Here is a 15873-nt window from a genome sequence, read left to right as displayed (position 1 = left end):
GTGTGCCATCTTTATCTCTCTTAAATATTAAATCAGAGAGAATGATGCAATGGTGGTGGATCAATAAATTTAATCTGACCCAATGGTTGTGTCTTATTTATATATAATTCTATTAGGTGCTAATTAAATCATTTATTCAGTGTTGGATCTTATTTATATATGAATCTATTGGGTGCTAATTAATTGTAATGATTCATTTATTCAGTGTTGGATTTATGCGAATACCTTTATCTCCTTTAACGATGAAGTCTCCTATATTATTATGTGTTGTTAATTGGTGCCCATTAATTAATTAAATGTTGTATAAGTGTCCCTAAAGGATCCACCCCATATTTAATCTACCTACTGATTAGTGCTATATTTAACCATTATTTAAATTGGTGCTATTATAATATTTTTTATGTTTTTTTATATTAATTCTATTTTAGAAGTGCTCATTAAATTCTTTTACCCTTCATTATCTATTAAATGGACAGTCGCCACCCCCTGTAACTTAAAGATGTTCTCTAACTGGTTAGGCTGGGTATAAACATACATGTCCGTCCAGGGGCGGATCCAGAAGAAAATGATAGGGGGAAGGGGGGGCACCATGGAAGGGGCAAGTACATTTGCGTGTGGCTTCGGTGCATGTGAGGTGGCGCTTCTTATACAATGCCCACAGTTGTAGCGCTCATTATGCAATGTCCACTGTACTGGTAGTGCCCCTTATATAGACCCCATAGTAGTGGTGTCCCTTATGCAATGCCCGTATTGCCCCCAGTAGTAATGTTGCCTGTAGTAATGCCCCCAGTCATTATGCCCCCAGTGGTAATGCCCCTGCAGTTATGACCCCAGTAGTTTAGCCACCAGTAGTAATGCCCCCCTATAGTTTGCCCCATTGTAGTTTAGCCCCTGTAGTTATGCCCCCCTTATAGTTTAGCCACCAGTAGTAATGCCCCCCTGTAGTTTGCCCCATTGCAGTTTAGCCCCTGTAGTTATGCCCCCCTTATAGTTTAGCCTCCAGTAGTAATGCCCCCAATAGTTTGGCCCCTGTAGTTATGCCCCCAGTAGTTTGGCTCCCCCTGTAGTTTAGCCCCCAAGTAGTAATGCCCCCAATAGTTTGGCCCCTGTAGTTATGCCCCCAGTAGTTTGGCTCCCCCTGTAGTTTAGCCCCCAAGTAGTAATGCCCCTGTAGTTTAGCCCCCAAGTAGTAATGCCCCCTGTAGGTGCCCCCCAGTAATAATGCCCCCAGTAACTGCCCCCCCCCAGTAATAATGCCCCCAGTAGCTGCCCCCCCAGTAGTGATGCCCCCAGTTATAATGCCCCCAGTAGTAATGCCCCCCCCTCAGTAGTAATGCCCCTTGTTGATGCCCCCCCAGTAGTAATGCCCCTTGTTGGTGCCCCCCCCCAGTAGTAATGTCCCCCCGTAGTTTCCCCCAGGAGATGCCCCCGCTGCATTAAGGAAGAAAAAAACATAATACTTACCGAGCCCCGTTCCCGCGCCGCTGCAGTCCTCCTTCTGGCTGGCGTCCTCTCCTCAGTACTATGAGAGAGACGTCATGACTGACGTCTCTCCCATAGCGCAGTGACAGCGCCGGAAGCCGGAGCTCAGTACTGAGCTCCTGCCTCCGGCTACCGCTGTGCAGGGAGACGGGCGCCCGCTGGTAACACAATCTCAGCAGGCGCCCGTCATCTCCCTGTGCGGCGCCGACGCCGTGGGGGGGGGACGGGGGACGGGGGACGGGGGGGGGGAGCCACAAATGACAGGGGGGGCACGGGCCCGAGTGCCCCCCCCTGGATCCGCCACTGTGTCCGTCCACTTACAGCAAATTTGTTTGATACAATCATATTCAAAAGCCATTATCTTACAAAGATTTTTTACAGAAACTAAACAATGTCACATCCTTCATTATGTCCATTAGGGGTCTGAGTGTCTAGGGCAGTGATTTTCAACCTTTTTTTACTCGCGGCATACATATTTTAAAATTTCCAAGGCACACCATCCGTTCCCCACAGAAAAAAAAAAAAAACACACACATTGGTCCTCACAGTAAAAAAAATACAAAAATCCACACATACATTGGCCTACACAGAAAAAACAATCACATTGCTCCCCACGTAAATCCTATTGCTCTCCACATGAATTATTCACATTTTTCTCCCAATAAATCCATAAATCCTATTGAAATCCTATTGTTCCCCACAGGAGAAATAAAATAACAAATATTATCAGCTGTCCTCCTCCCTGTCACTCAGTGGCGGGGGTTGTTCATAGTGGAGTGCTGCGAATTCTGAGCAGTGGGCGGTCGGGCAGGTGTGGATGTGGGTGGGAAGGAAAGCTGTGTATGCAGGCAGGAACTGGAAGATGTATATGCAGGCGGGTGGGCTGGTTGGGTGGTGAGACGCGGCGGCTGTGACCTATGATATCACATCGTTTTCAAGGCATAGGTCATGGCCGGAGCACGACTGATCCTCTAAGAAGAGTCTTGGCCCACAGTTCACTCTGAAGGTGCAGGAAGCTGCTCTGGCTCCGCGGCACACCTTGCAACTGGTCGCGGCACACTAGTGTGCCACGGCACACTGGTTGAAAAAGCCTGGTCTAGGGTATAAATCCAAAATGTTTCTTTTTTGGATAATATAAGATCTCTATTTCCACCCTTTGGATCTACCTGAATGTGCTCTAGAATGGTAAAAGAAACATTGCTTTCTGTGAGAACATCAGACATCCTGTATAAAATACTATTGGATGGAATACACTGATTATATCATGTCTTCAACAAAATTGGAATCTGTATTTTAAATATGTTCACCATTTGATTTTTATGTGATAATCTATTTTCATCAAAGTATAATGTGCATAGATAATATGTGAATAAACCAAGTGTTTTTTTGTCACTTTGTGGTCATAATCCGGAAGAGTATTTTACATAATCAACATATACAGCTCCCTTTGACATTCTGTATTTTTGTATCCTATTACAGGTTGAGTATCCCATATCCAAATATTCTGAAATACGGAATATTCCGAAATACGGACTTTTTTGAGTGAGAGTGAGATAGTGAAAACCTTTGTTTTTTGATGGCTCAATGTACGCAAACTTTGTTTAATACACAAAGTTATTAAAATATGTATTAAATGACCTTCAGGCTGTGTGTATAAGGTGTATATGAAACATAAATGAATTGTGTGAATGTAGACACACTTTGTTTAATGCACAAAGTTATAGAAAAATATTGGCTAAAATGACCTTCAGGCTGTGTGTATAAGGTGTATATGTAACATAAATGCATTCTGTGCTTAGATTTAGGTCCCATCACCATGATATCTCTTTAAGGTATCTATTTATTCCAAAATACGTAAAAATCCCATATCCAAAATACCTCTGGTCCCAAGCAATTTGGATAAGGGATACTCAACCTGTATCTGTACTCTAGCTAACAGAGAGTACGTCATAAGGTTTGCAGCTCATATATATAGCGCATAATTAGGTCTACACCACATCCAATATATATATATATATATATATATATATATATATATATATTCACTCCTTTTTGGTCGGCACTACCAATCGAAAAAATATGGCCCTGGTGCTCCCCCAGGCAAGCAAACCACAAATAGAGATCAATAAGCAGGTGGCACTCACGGGTCTTTTCAATATTCAATAGTCATGTCATCAACGTTTCTATTTTATTCCAAAATCGTCATCAGGATCATACACATTAAACACAGAACAACAGACAGCATTTATAGCTCACCCCAAATGCATAACACCTCCTCCGTTTCCCGCCGCCAGCCTCCGGGTGCCGGACGCCTCCCGATGACATCGTCATCGGCGGTGTACGCTGCGTGGCGCCTTGCGTCCCGTTTCCTGGCAGCACCACGGAGCATAATCACGTGATGCACCTCCACCAGTAAAAAGAACAGCAGGAACATGTAAACACTGGCCACATGACAGTTGTAAACAATTACATAGCGCTGAACGCTGTTATAGCAATCCAATAAGGAATTTCGAGTATCTCAGTAACACAATAAACTCGAATCCCAATCCAAGATACACATTATCGTTGTATACATATTTTGTGCATATTTTACATAATAGGACCAGTTCAAATCTCGTATACACTTCTCGACATCGCAATTAAATCATGGAGTCTATCTACATACTAGTATATATATAATCACAGAAAGCAGCCAAGGCCAAAAGATTCAGAGACCGCCGGGAGCCACGGTATTTAAACTGTGAATCCAGCGAGCCTCTTTCTGCAATAAGATTTTATCTCTGTTACCACCTCGAATATGATTGGGGACCTGGTCAATTATTTTATACCGGAGAGTTGACAGCCCATGCTTGAACTCCCGGAAATGACGTGCCACAGGTTGCTCCGGGGAAGTTGCCTGGTTATCCAACGATTTCCGTATGGACGACCTGTGCATGTTCATACGTTCTTTAAACTGCGTATGAAATAAATTATATGTGTACTGGAACATGTGAGTACTCGTTTTATTGGAATACGTTTACCAGTATGGGGATGGGAGAAAGAGTCACCCGTTTCCAAAAAACTACACGTCGTGCATCCTGTACAACGATAGCAACCAGGTTTACGTCTTAAAAAATTCTTTACATTAGTAGTTTTTTTTGTCAAAATCCGATATATCATTTCTGAGTAGCCAATCCTTGAGGTTTTTATTACGAGAGAAGCTGGGCATGATTTCCTTCTTATGGAACACTTTCAGATCAGGGTCTGAGGTTACCAATGGCCATAGCTGCTTGGTACGTCTGACCATACTACGACTCTGGCTGTTAAACCTCTGTACAAATGGAATTTTGCTGTCTAAAGTTGTCCGTTTCTTGTTCTCATACAACACCTGGTCTCTAGGAAGAGACAAGACCCTGCTTTTAGTATTCTGTAGTTCTACATAATCATAGCCCCTAGCTATAAACTGTTCAATCATCTTATCTATATCCTTTATGGTCTTATCCAAATGATCAGAAATGCCATGTACCCGAAGGAACTGTGAGAATGGCAGGCCCTTCTTAGTGCTCACCGGATGCTGGCTAGAATAATGTAACACATTGTTTCTATCAGTAGGTTTCTTGAAAAGAGAGGTATGTATCCCCTCAGGACCCAACGAAATCAACACATCCAAATAGTTAACACAATCCTGACTAATAGTGTAGGCAAACTTAATATGTTCATTATTTTGATTCGCCTTTATCATGAGATCATGGAATTCCTGTTCTTCCCCCAACCAAATCATAAACAGGTCGTCTATGTATCGGTAAAACATAAGAATCTTCCCCCTGATGTTCTCGTCAGTAAAGAAGATATCCTGTTCCACCCCAAACATATACCCATTTGCAAATGCCGGGGCCACACAGGACCCCATGGCACAACCTTGCAGTTGGATATACTAACGATTGTCAAACAGAAAGTAGTTTCTTTTCAATGTTAGCTCTAACAGTTTCACAAAGAATTTCACATCTGTACCACAGTATTCCTCACTCTGCGAGAGCAGAATCTCTGCTGCCCGCAGACCACCCTCGTGTGGAATGCTGGTGTACAGATATAATAATGTACACCAGCATTCCACATGAGGGTGGTCTGAAGAAACCGCCACCCACAAAAGGCGGAGAAACGCGTCAGGTGACTCAACGACGTCAAGTGGAACGCAGGTGGAGCGCATCGGAAGCCCCGCTCAACCCGGAAGCCGCAACGTGCGGCCGAGCGCTCCCTGTTACACCACACGCTTGGAGCGTGTCACCGCCTAGCCGGACAAAGTCCTTGCCTTCAGTGTGATATAGCCCAGCCGTAGACACGAGAACCGCCGCAGAGTGGGAGGGTAAGCATTGCCCATATGAGTGTCACGACGGGGGACTAACTGATTATAAAATCTATCAGTATCACACCTCTAACCAGTGCAAACTGGCACTATACAATATCATCTGAGGAAGCTGTTTCACTTAAATGGACTGTGCCATTAATTTATATTAAGGGACAACCTCTGGTTCTTGTCTAATCAACTAAATACTAACATCACTACCAAAATTCCCCTGGAGGGATTAAACAGTTACAAACGATCAAGACTGTATTTAAGGACCATGACTTGTTCTAATTAACCAGCTAACTCTATAGGCATGCATGCTTAATACTAATCATACAAAGTCCAATTGGCCATAGCGGGGTTATATGCATAAATCCAATCTGCGATTTCCACTATGATGGTTTTTATTCTGTAAATGTTTACTTAGTCTGTTATATATTAATAAAAATATTTTTTATTTATCAAATCAGCAGTCTAATTAACCCCTTTTTTAGTACATGTGCGCTCACACGTATGATCTTAGACTATTATACCATAACCACCGGCTTTACAATATACATTGATCTTCGCTGGTGTAAAATGAAAAGCGTCTGCATTATTGTTAGGGAAAATGGCTGCATGTGTAAAACAGCCCTGGTGTGGTCATTACAGGGTTAATGTTCAACAAAAAATGTCTGTGTCAAGCTTTTCCTCATTTCCCATTTGCTATAACGGAATCTGTGGGGAATGCGTAGCCCTAGGTGGGTAGCGATCGCCGGAGGGTAGTTCAGAATGGACATGAAAATATTAATAAGCTAGGCTGCAAAACGCAGTTCAGTCTAAACTCCGATGCATCCAGAGATCTTTGTCTCGACCAGCGGTTCTCAATCTTTTTTGAATCACGGCGCCCTAGAGTATCAGAATTTTTTTCATGGCACCCCCAGCCCAAAAGTTACTTATTCGAGAAATTTAGAAATATTAAATTAAGCAAATTGTGTTTATATGTCATCCTTGGGTTTAATTGTGCGGTGAGGAACACGATTTTCTTCTGTTTGTCTACATATGTTATGATAGACAGCCACCAGCACTGGTTTGGCCTGTGACATTGACCGTACATCATTTTAATAAGTGCTGGGCCACTAATCCAAGACACCCCTGCAAGTGTCCCGAGGCACCCCAGGGTGCTGCGGAACACAGTTTGAGAATCACTGGTCTAGCCTTAAGTGGGTTGAAATACGTCGGCTGTGCATGGCCAAGACGTTGATCCAGAGATTCTTCGGTGAGTGATAGTCTTTCTGTCCCAGAAACTCGCAGACTATTTACCACCATCCTCTGGTAGAATCGCCCAGCAACTACCATGCTTGGGATTCTATATTAATTGTCTGCACTTCTGATGGTTATAGGTGTATATACCAACAAATGTGTTCTTGAAGGTAATGATCTAGATCAGTGGTTCCCAAACTCAGTCCCCAAGGACCCCCAACAGTTCACATTTTCCAGATCTCCTCACAAGATGGCAACACAAGATGGCGCCGAGGAATTCTGCCACTATACTGCTCTCCCTGTATGTGGTTCTTTGTATGTACTGTCCTGTCCCTGCAGCCCTCATCTCCTACTCGAGGGATGAGCTGCTGGGACTTCATGTCTCCGCTACTCGGGTACTCACCTTGGCTAGACTGGAAGGCCTGCTGGATGTCTGCTGGTGCTGGGAGGCTGCTGCGGTCCTGTGCGGGTCTGGTGTGCTGCTGCAGCCGGAATGTGTAAGATCGGCCGGAGCGCGTCTCCGGTCCGGCGGAGGGCTGTGACTGTCCCGGGCGCTCCTGATGGCGGTTTGCTCCCTGGCGCAGTGACTTATGGAGGAGAGTCTGCGGCCGATGCCACGGCCCATGCTGGCGGTGCGGCTGTTAGCGAAATGGATGACGTATCCCCTGCTGACCCTGGAAGTGACTATGGCGACCTGAGGTACACAACCTACGCTGTACCAGGAAGTGCGGCTGTGCAGGGAGCGCTGTCCGGCAGTGTATACTCCTCCTGCAGCTGGGAGCTTCAGACAGGAGCTTCTGGCCGAGATGCATCCAGTCGGCGGGCCTGGAGATGGAGGCGGCTGGCTCAGGGGGATCCGGTGGGGCCACCAGGTGATCGGGTAAGTGAGCATTAGGCGGCTACTGGGGTCCCTGCTACTGGGCTACCTGGGTCCCTGCTACTGGGCTACGGGGCCCCTGCTACTAGATACAGGGGTCCCTGTTACTAAGCTACAGGGGACCCAGCTACTGGAATCGGGGGTTCCTGCTACTGGGTTACAGGGGTCCCTGCTACTGGATATGGGGTTCCCCGAACGGAAGCATAAGAGAGGCAGCCGGGCTGGTGCCCCGGTTAAGTGGAGACGGAGGGGGCTCAGGTCAGCTCTCCCAGCAGTGGTTCTGGCCAGTGTATGCTCTCTCACAAATAAAATGGATGAGCTGCAGATGCTCCTAGGCAGCACCATGGCCGGCATTTCCGGGTCGGCTGCCCTATGTTTTACAGAAACCTGGCTCAATGAGCGGGTGCCTAATGAGTCCCTGTTCCTGCCGGGCTTTTGCTTGTTTAGGGCGGACCGGTCAGAGGAGGGGGAAGGGCATTTGTTTCTACATCAACAATGGCTGGTGTGCTGATACTGTGGTCCTGCATCATTCCTGTAGCCCTCACTTGGAGTCCTTGTTCATCAACTGCAAACCCTTCTACTGTCCTCGGGAATTTGCCTCATTCATACTGGTCGGGGTATATATCCCTCCGCAGGCTTGTGTTCAGGCAGCGTTGCAACAATTTTCAATGTGCATATATGATATGGAGCGTAAACACCCTGACTCTGCTTATCATACTGGGAGACTTCAACAAGGCCAACCTGAGCAAGGAGTTACCCAAATACCGCCAGTATGTTAAATGCCCCACGCGCGGAGGAAATATCCTGGACCATTGCTACACGACCATTAAGGATGCCTATCACCCTGTATCCCGGGTGTCTCTAGGACTTTCTGACCACTGTCTGGTCCACTTGCTCCCCACCTACAAGCAGAGTGAGAGCCACTAAGCCAGTGGTTAAGTCTGTGAGGAGGTGGACCAGCGAGGCAGAGCTTAAACTGCAGGTATGCTTTGACTGCACCGACTGGAACATTTTTGAGTCTGCCCCAAATGACTAACGATTTTGCAGATATTGTTACTTCATATGTTAATTTTTGTGAAGATTTATGTGTACCGTCAAAAACTGTCCGCATTTATGCCAACAACAAACCTTGGTTTACTGCTAATCTTAAGCAATTATGCCTTGCTCAGGAAGAGGCGCACAGGAGTGGGGATAAAATCAGGTATAGACAGGCCAGGAATACTCTATCTAAGGAGATCAGGGCGGCAAAAAAAACACTACGCCGACAAGCTTGAGACCAAATTCTCAACCAACGACCTTCAGTCGGTGTGGAAGGGCCTGAAGGCTACCACCAACTACAAAGGGCCCCACTTCCTGCTCTGGCTCTAGCCAACAGCTGGCAAAGGAACTGAACGTTTTTTACTACAGATTTGAAAAGTCCCTTGATACAAGTGACACTTCGACTCATTCTGATGAAGTGTTGGTTGCTACGGTGGCCAAACGCCGCCGGCCCGCCCAGCGACCACCTCTGCCTGTTAATTAAGCAGAGGCGCTCGCAGGGCTGAGATGGCCGTCGGCTATCTGGCATGCTTCGGCACACTGCGGTTCTAGCGCAGTTCAGACCTGATCGCTGCTGTGCAACTGATCAGGTCTGAATTAGGCCCAATGTTGTAACTGTGGTGGAATCCTTCAGATTCCTGGGCACCGCGATCTCTAAGGATCTGAGGTGGAACTCTAATATAGATGGCATTGTGGGGAAAGCCCAGTAGACACTACTTCTTACGCCAACTTAGGAAGTTTAAACTGCCACAGGAACTTCTGATCCTTTTCTACTCTGCAATTATACAATCTGTTCTCTGCACCTCAATAATAGTGTGGTTTGGCTCTGCCTCAACCCATGGCAGAAACAGGCTACAATGAGTTGTAAGGGCAGTGGAAAAAATCATAGGGACAAATCTTCCGGCAGTCGTGGATATTAATCTGGCAAGGGTCACGAAGCAAGCGGGGAGGATCATCGATGACCACTCCCACCTTGCCCATGACCTGTTCCGGATGCTGCAGTTGGACAGACGGTACAGCTCGAGGCTCGTGAGAACAGCCAGGCACAGAGACAGCTTCTTTCCTCAGGCAACTAACTTGGTTAATTTAGCAAACGCTTAGTCATATTCCCAAATCCGCTCTGTACTCAACTCATGTACTTAAACTATCCGTCATTTGTTCTCCTTCCTGTATATTTCTTGTTATATGTCATATAATGTCTGGGAGCTGTGGTTTTTGGAAACAAATTCCTTGTGTGTATTATGTACTGTGTGGCAGTCCAGTCCAGATTCCATCCCGGGTGTTTTCAGGACAGGGCACAACAGTTCGGGTGACCTGGGTTTAGGACTGGACCAAGAGGAAGCCCAGGGAGGTGTTGGGACACAGCAGGTTGTCTCTTGAATGTTGTGTCAAAGATTATCTGGCAGTTGGAAATTATATTATTGTATTGCTGTTGATACACAGAAATACCCTGCAATTTCATGACCATGTCTCTTGACCTTACTAAAGGCTATTGGCAGATTCTCCTCACTGAGGCAGCCAAGGCGAAAACTGCTTTTTCCACCCCAGATGGCCTGTTTCAGTATCAAGTCTTGCCATTTGGTCTTCACGGGGCCCCAGCCACATTCCAGCGGGCTATGAATAAGCTCCTCCAGCCCCACCGGAAACACGCAGCCGCATACCTAGATGACATTGTTATCTTCAGCTACGACTGGGAGTCTCATCTGGCCAAATTGGAAGCTGTATTAAAGTCTCTGTGCTTCCACGGCCTCACGGCCAACCCAGAGAAGTGTGCGATATGTATGTCGGAGGCTAAGTACTTGGGGTATGTGGTGGGCCGGGCCAAATCAAACGTCGGGTCAATAAAGTGGAAGTGGTTGCTGCCTGGCCAAGGCCTGAGAGGAAAACCCAACTCAGGGCCTTCTTAGGCCTGGTGAGATATTACCGCAAGGTTATCCCGAACTTTGCCACCAGAGCAGCCCCGCTCACTGATTGCTTGAAAAAACAAAGTTCGGACAAGCTTGTGTGGACGTTCCAGGTACATGAGGCCTGGAAGGACTTAAAAAGTGCCCTGTGTAAAGCACCAGTGTGCGCGGAGGACTTTGGTAAAAGGTTCATCCTGCAGACGGATGCTTCAGGAACAGGCCTTGATGCAGTGTTGTCTCAGGAGGTAGGTGGGGAAGAGAAACCAGTCCTCTACCTCAGCAAGAAACTACTGCTTAGGGAACAGCGATATGCCATGGTAGAGCAGGAATGCCTGGCTATCAAGTGGGCGGTGGAGACTCTGAGGTACTATCTCCTGGGATGGGAGTTCACCTTAACCACGATCACGCTCCGCTCCAATGGATGTGCCTAAATAAGGAGACCAACGCCCGGGTAACACGGTGGTTCCTTGCCCTCCAGCCGTACCGATTCAAGGTACAGCACAGAGCAGGAGGATTACAGAGCAACGCGGATGCCCTTTCAAGGTAGTTCCTTTCCTCAAAAGGTGCAGAGCCCTGTGGGATGAAGCTAGAGGGGGGGAGGAGAAGGAGGAGGAGGAGATAGACCGTCCCGAAAAGGGGTACGCCTGCTGAGATTGGCGAGCAGGTATGTGCGCCAAAGAAGGACTCAGCTTCACCCGTAGAACTCCAATATCGAGTACTTCCAATCTGCTGCCAGACACAGCAATGGCTGCTCTCTGCTCCTGCTGCCTCGTGGCAGCAGGAGCAGAGATCAGCCATTGGAGTTCCACTCACCGGGAAGGAAGTGGTGAAAGAAACTGCTACGAGCTTATTTCAAGTTAGAAGACTGTAAGTGGGGTACGCTTGCCCTTTCATTTTCCGACATTCACTGATTTGTCTTATTATGAAGAATTGTTAAAGATACCTTTATGGGCTTATTTAACACTCTTGGAGTGTAAGTATGGTATGCTAGTCTATTTCCCTCGCTGTCAGTAGGATTGGTGGAATGGATTCCACTGTGGTCTAGTAATTTTGGCTATTCTTTTCCCCATTATCCTTTACGTTGGGACACTACTCTGGGAGAAATCCATAAAGTGTGAGCAACATTTCCGCCTAGTTAGAAGAAGTTTGGACCTATAAAGATACCTTTATGTGTGGAAATTCACCTGTTTTAGACGTGAGTACGGTACGAATCAGCTTGATCAACCACGAAACCTAGACTGACCTGTCAATTTAACACCTAGGACATATTACACAAGGGTGTAGTACGGGTGACCGGCGGTCTCCTGACTGCCGGTCACCTTACCGACGCCGGGATCCCGGCGGGGAGAGGCGAGTGCAGAAAGCCCCTTGCGGGCTCGCTGCGCTCGCCACGCTGTGGGCTCGGTGGCGACCTGCGGTCGCCACGGGTTCTATTCCCACTCTATGGGTGTCGTGGACACCCACGAGTGGAAATAGTCCCTGTTGGTCGGCATGCCGACCATCGGGATAGTGAGCCGTCGGGCTCACGGAGGAGGTCATGTGACTGTCGGTCAGCCGACCGGCGGTCACATGACTACCACCCATTACACAATATTGTTCTTTCATTTTTTTCTTTTGAGGAACATTGAACCAACCTAGAGGGATTTCCTTTACCTAACGGTCTAAAGGGGAAAAGATTGGAAGATTACCTCCTATCTTTTTAGAGACTGTCGTGTTCCGGAATGTAAAGCTACACAAAAGCTGCTATAAGCGCCTAATCAGATAGTTTTCAAAACGACATCATGAGCGCTGCCAAAAAAGCACCGTGTATATGCTTTAAATTAGCCAAAGAACAAAAGAAAAAAAAATTGGCTGCGCTTATAATGTAGTAAAGAAACTTTGTTAATGGAGAGCTGACAAACGTAATAATGATGAATAAAAAAGTTTTATTAAAATATTAGTATACCAATGAAATTAGAAACAAAATGTTTTTAAAAAATAATGCATATAGGTATGCTCTGAGCTGACCCTATATATTAAGCAGCAAGTAACAATGTTCACACAATCGATTGGTGATACGTAACAATAATAACATAACATGTAACATTCGTATGGCTACTGACTAAAATTGTATCATTCACAAGAATAATTGGACTGCACACTATCTAGAAGTACAGAGGCAGCATGTACTTTAAGATTCAGAGAAGTCCCGGCAACAGGTGTTCTAATTGAGGAAGATATCGTAATTACCTCTCCTGGGCTGTTAATGCCGGGCGTCCCCGGTATTATCCACTACAGCCTTTTCTGTAAATTGATAAGGAAGGTAAATTTGAAGAAATTGCTCTAATGGGAGCTGTTCCCATATAGTAATGGGTATCAGTGTATTAACCGGATTATTCCTGGATTCTCCCGGGGGCTGGTGAAATCCTTTAAATGCCCACTTGTATGCAGGGAGGAATATACCGTCCAGTGCCGTTAATAAATGCTGCTGACGAAATACCTGTAGGCGCCGTGCATCGGCGTGAGCCAAACCTTCCAGGTGTGATAAATCAAGTCCTTTTACTGGAACCGGAGCGTCCGGAAGCGGTAAACACCGCTGGCAGCAGAATGAAAGTGCTCGATGTAAAGTGTTACCCGGAGCAGTTCGAAGCAGATACGTGCAGAGCCTGTATAGACGGGTCAGCAAACAGAGAAGTGATGGGAGGAGGCTAACGCGTTTCGTCACGATCACGTGACTTTCTCAAAGGAATATCCCCTCCTTAGCATTTCTCTACCTTTTATAGTAGTCATGCGACCAGGTGTAAATCATATACAATTAATTAATTTAAAAAATAGAAATCAGCTCTCCATAACATAAATTATGCAGCTATTCCTAAATGCAGACAAAAAAATCCTCTTTTTTAGATCAATAAAAAGAAGGAGAATTTGATAAATAAATAAATTAATAAATAAACCATAATATGATAATAATAATAAGAAAATAAAAAAATAATAAAAATAAAACAGAGGAGAAAACGGATTATAACAAATAAATATGCAGACTGAAATCAGCTGCAATATCGGAGTGACAGATAGACTAATCACAGTAGTTAGTTACTGATGTTACTTGATGCAAGATCTATGATTTATAGAGGTACTGTCTTGAAGAAGCAAAGTACTATCTTAAAGAAGCAAAGTATTTACAATATGGGTACTATCTTAAAGAAGCAAAGTACTATCTTAAAGAAGCAAGTAGTTACACTGGGACCAAATAGATTTGAATTACTATCCTAGGAATCTTGATATTTAACCATTTCATTATTAATTGATTTTTATATATATGTATATATGTGTGTCCTTACCAGTATTTTATATATAGAAAAAATTTGGTATCAACCAAAGGAACAAGAAATTACAATAAAACCAGGTAAATTTAGAATGTTTAACACAAATTTCTAGTATTTGCTAGTTACATTAATGACTTGATTTTATATATGTCCTGCCTAATGAATTACATAAAGGACTATGTGCCCATGAAAAAGAGAGTGGAGTCATCGGGTCAGAGAACAAAGGTCCCCCCAAAAAACAATGGTATATATACCCCAACATTAAGGATAAAACTCTAAGGTTTTATTTAAATATCCCTACCTGATGAATTACATGAAGACTAGATGGTAGAAAACCCGTGAGAAAAAAGAAGAAAGAAGGAGGAAAAGGAAAAAGAAGGATGGAGCCATCGGGTCAGAGAACAAAGATCCCCCCAAACTGTTGCACATCTAACCTGGCACTAAGGATCAAACTCTATGGTTTCATTGAGACCGTTAGGGACAAGGGTCCTTAATTTATGGATCCAAAAATTTTCACGTTGGCAAAGTTTCCTGTACCTATCACCCCCTCTTGGAGTGGATGGAATAGCTTCAATCCCTATGATATGGATGTCTTGTGGATTTTTATGATGAAATTCAGCAAAATGTCTAGAGACACTATGAAAGAGATGCCCCTTGAGTATGTTACGCCTATGCTCCAGAAATCTGATTTTTAATTTACGAGTTGTACGCCCTACATACATAAGTTGACAGCTACAAGTTAGTAAATATATAACAAAAATACTATTACAGTTGATATAAGAGTTAATACTGAAAGATATATTATCTATTGAGGAAAATTTTTTAGTTTTATTCTGTATAAAATCACAAGTTATGCAATGGTTAGAACCACATTTATAACACCCTTTTACTTTTGTTAGCCACTGTGATGAATTGGGGGAGATATTAGATTGTCCCGCAGTTCTTTTATCCACAAAAAAGCTGGGGGCAAGTTGCTGTTGCAAACTGGCAGATCGTTTAAAGATAATTGATGGTTTAACACCGATTTCTGTCTTTAGAATTGGATCGGTTAACAGAATCGGAAAATTACTAGAAATAATATTTCTGATTTTTAAAGAAGAATTGTTATATTGAGAAAAAAAATGCGGTTGATCTTGTTTAAATTTACAATCGTCCTGTTTATAATGTAATAAGTCTTCCCTCTCAATCTGATTCACACGTGTACGAGCTTCTTGAGTAAGCTCTAAAGGATAACCTTTTTCACATAGTGATTGGGATAATTCATCTGCCTGAACCGTATAATTGTGATACTCACTACAATTATGCCTAATACGTCGTAACTGGCCATATGGAATATTCCTAATCCAAGGTTTATGGTGTGAGCTATCATAAGGTAAAAAATTATATTTATCTACTTCTTTTCTGAAGGTTTTCGTTGAAATGACTCCATCAATTATAGTGAGGGAGATATCGAGGAAGGAGATGGAAGACCTATCCGCAGTGCAGGTGAAGGACAAATTAAACTCATTATTATTTAAAAGTGAGGAAAAATCAGAAAAAAGGTTAATATCTCCATCAAAAATAAAAAAAATGTCATCTATGTAACGGCCATAGTATACGAGGTCCGCGCCCAAGCTCCGTCCCCAAACATGCACGTCTTCAAACGCTCCCATGTATAGGTTGGCGAAGCTGGGCGCAAACCTCGTACCCATGGCCGTCCCA

The sequence above is a fragment of the Pseudophryne corroboree genome, chromosome 4, assembly GCF_028390025.1.
Source record: "Pseudophryne corroboree isolate aPseCor3 chromosome 4, aPseCor3.hap2, whole genome shotgun sequence".
Classification (NCBI taxonomy): Eukaryota; Metazoa; Chordata; class Amphibia; order Anura; family Myobatrachidae; genus Pseudophryne; species Pseudophryne corroboree.
This window is presented reverse-complemented; position numbering follows the sequence as displayed.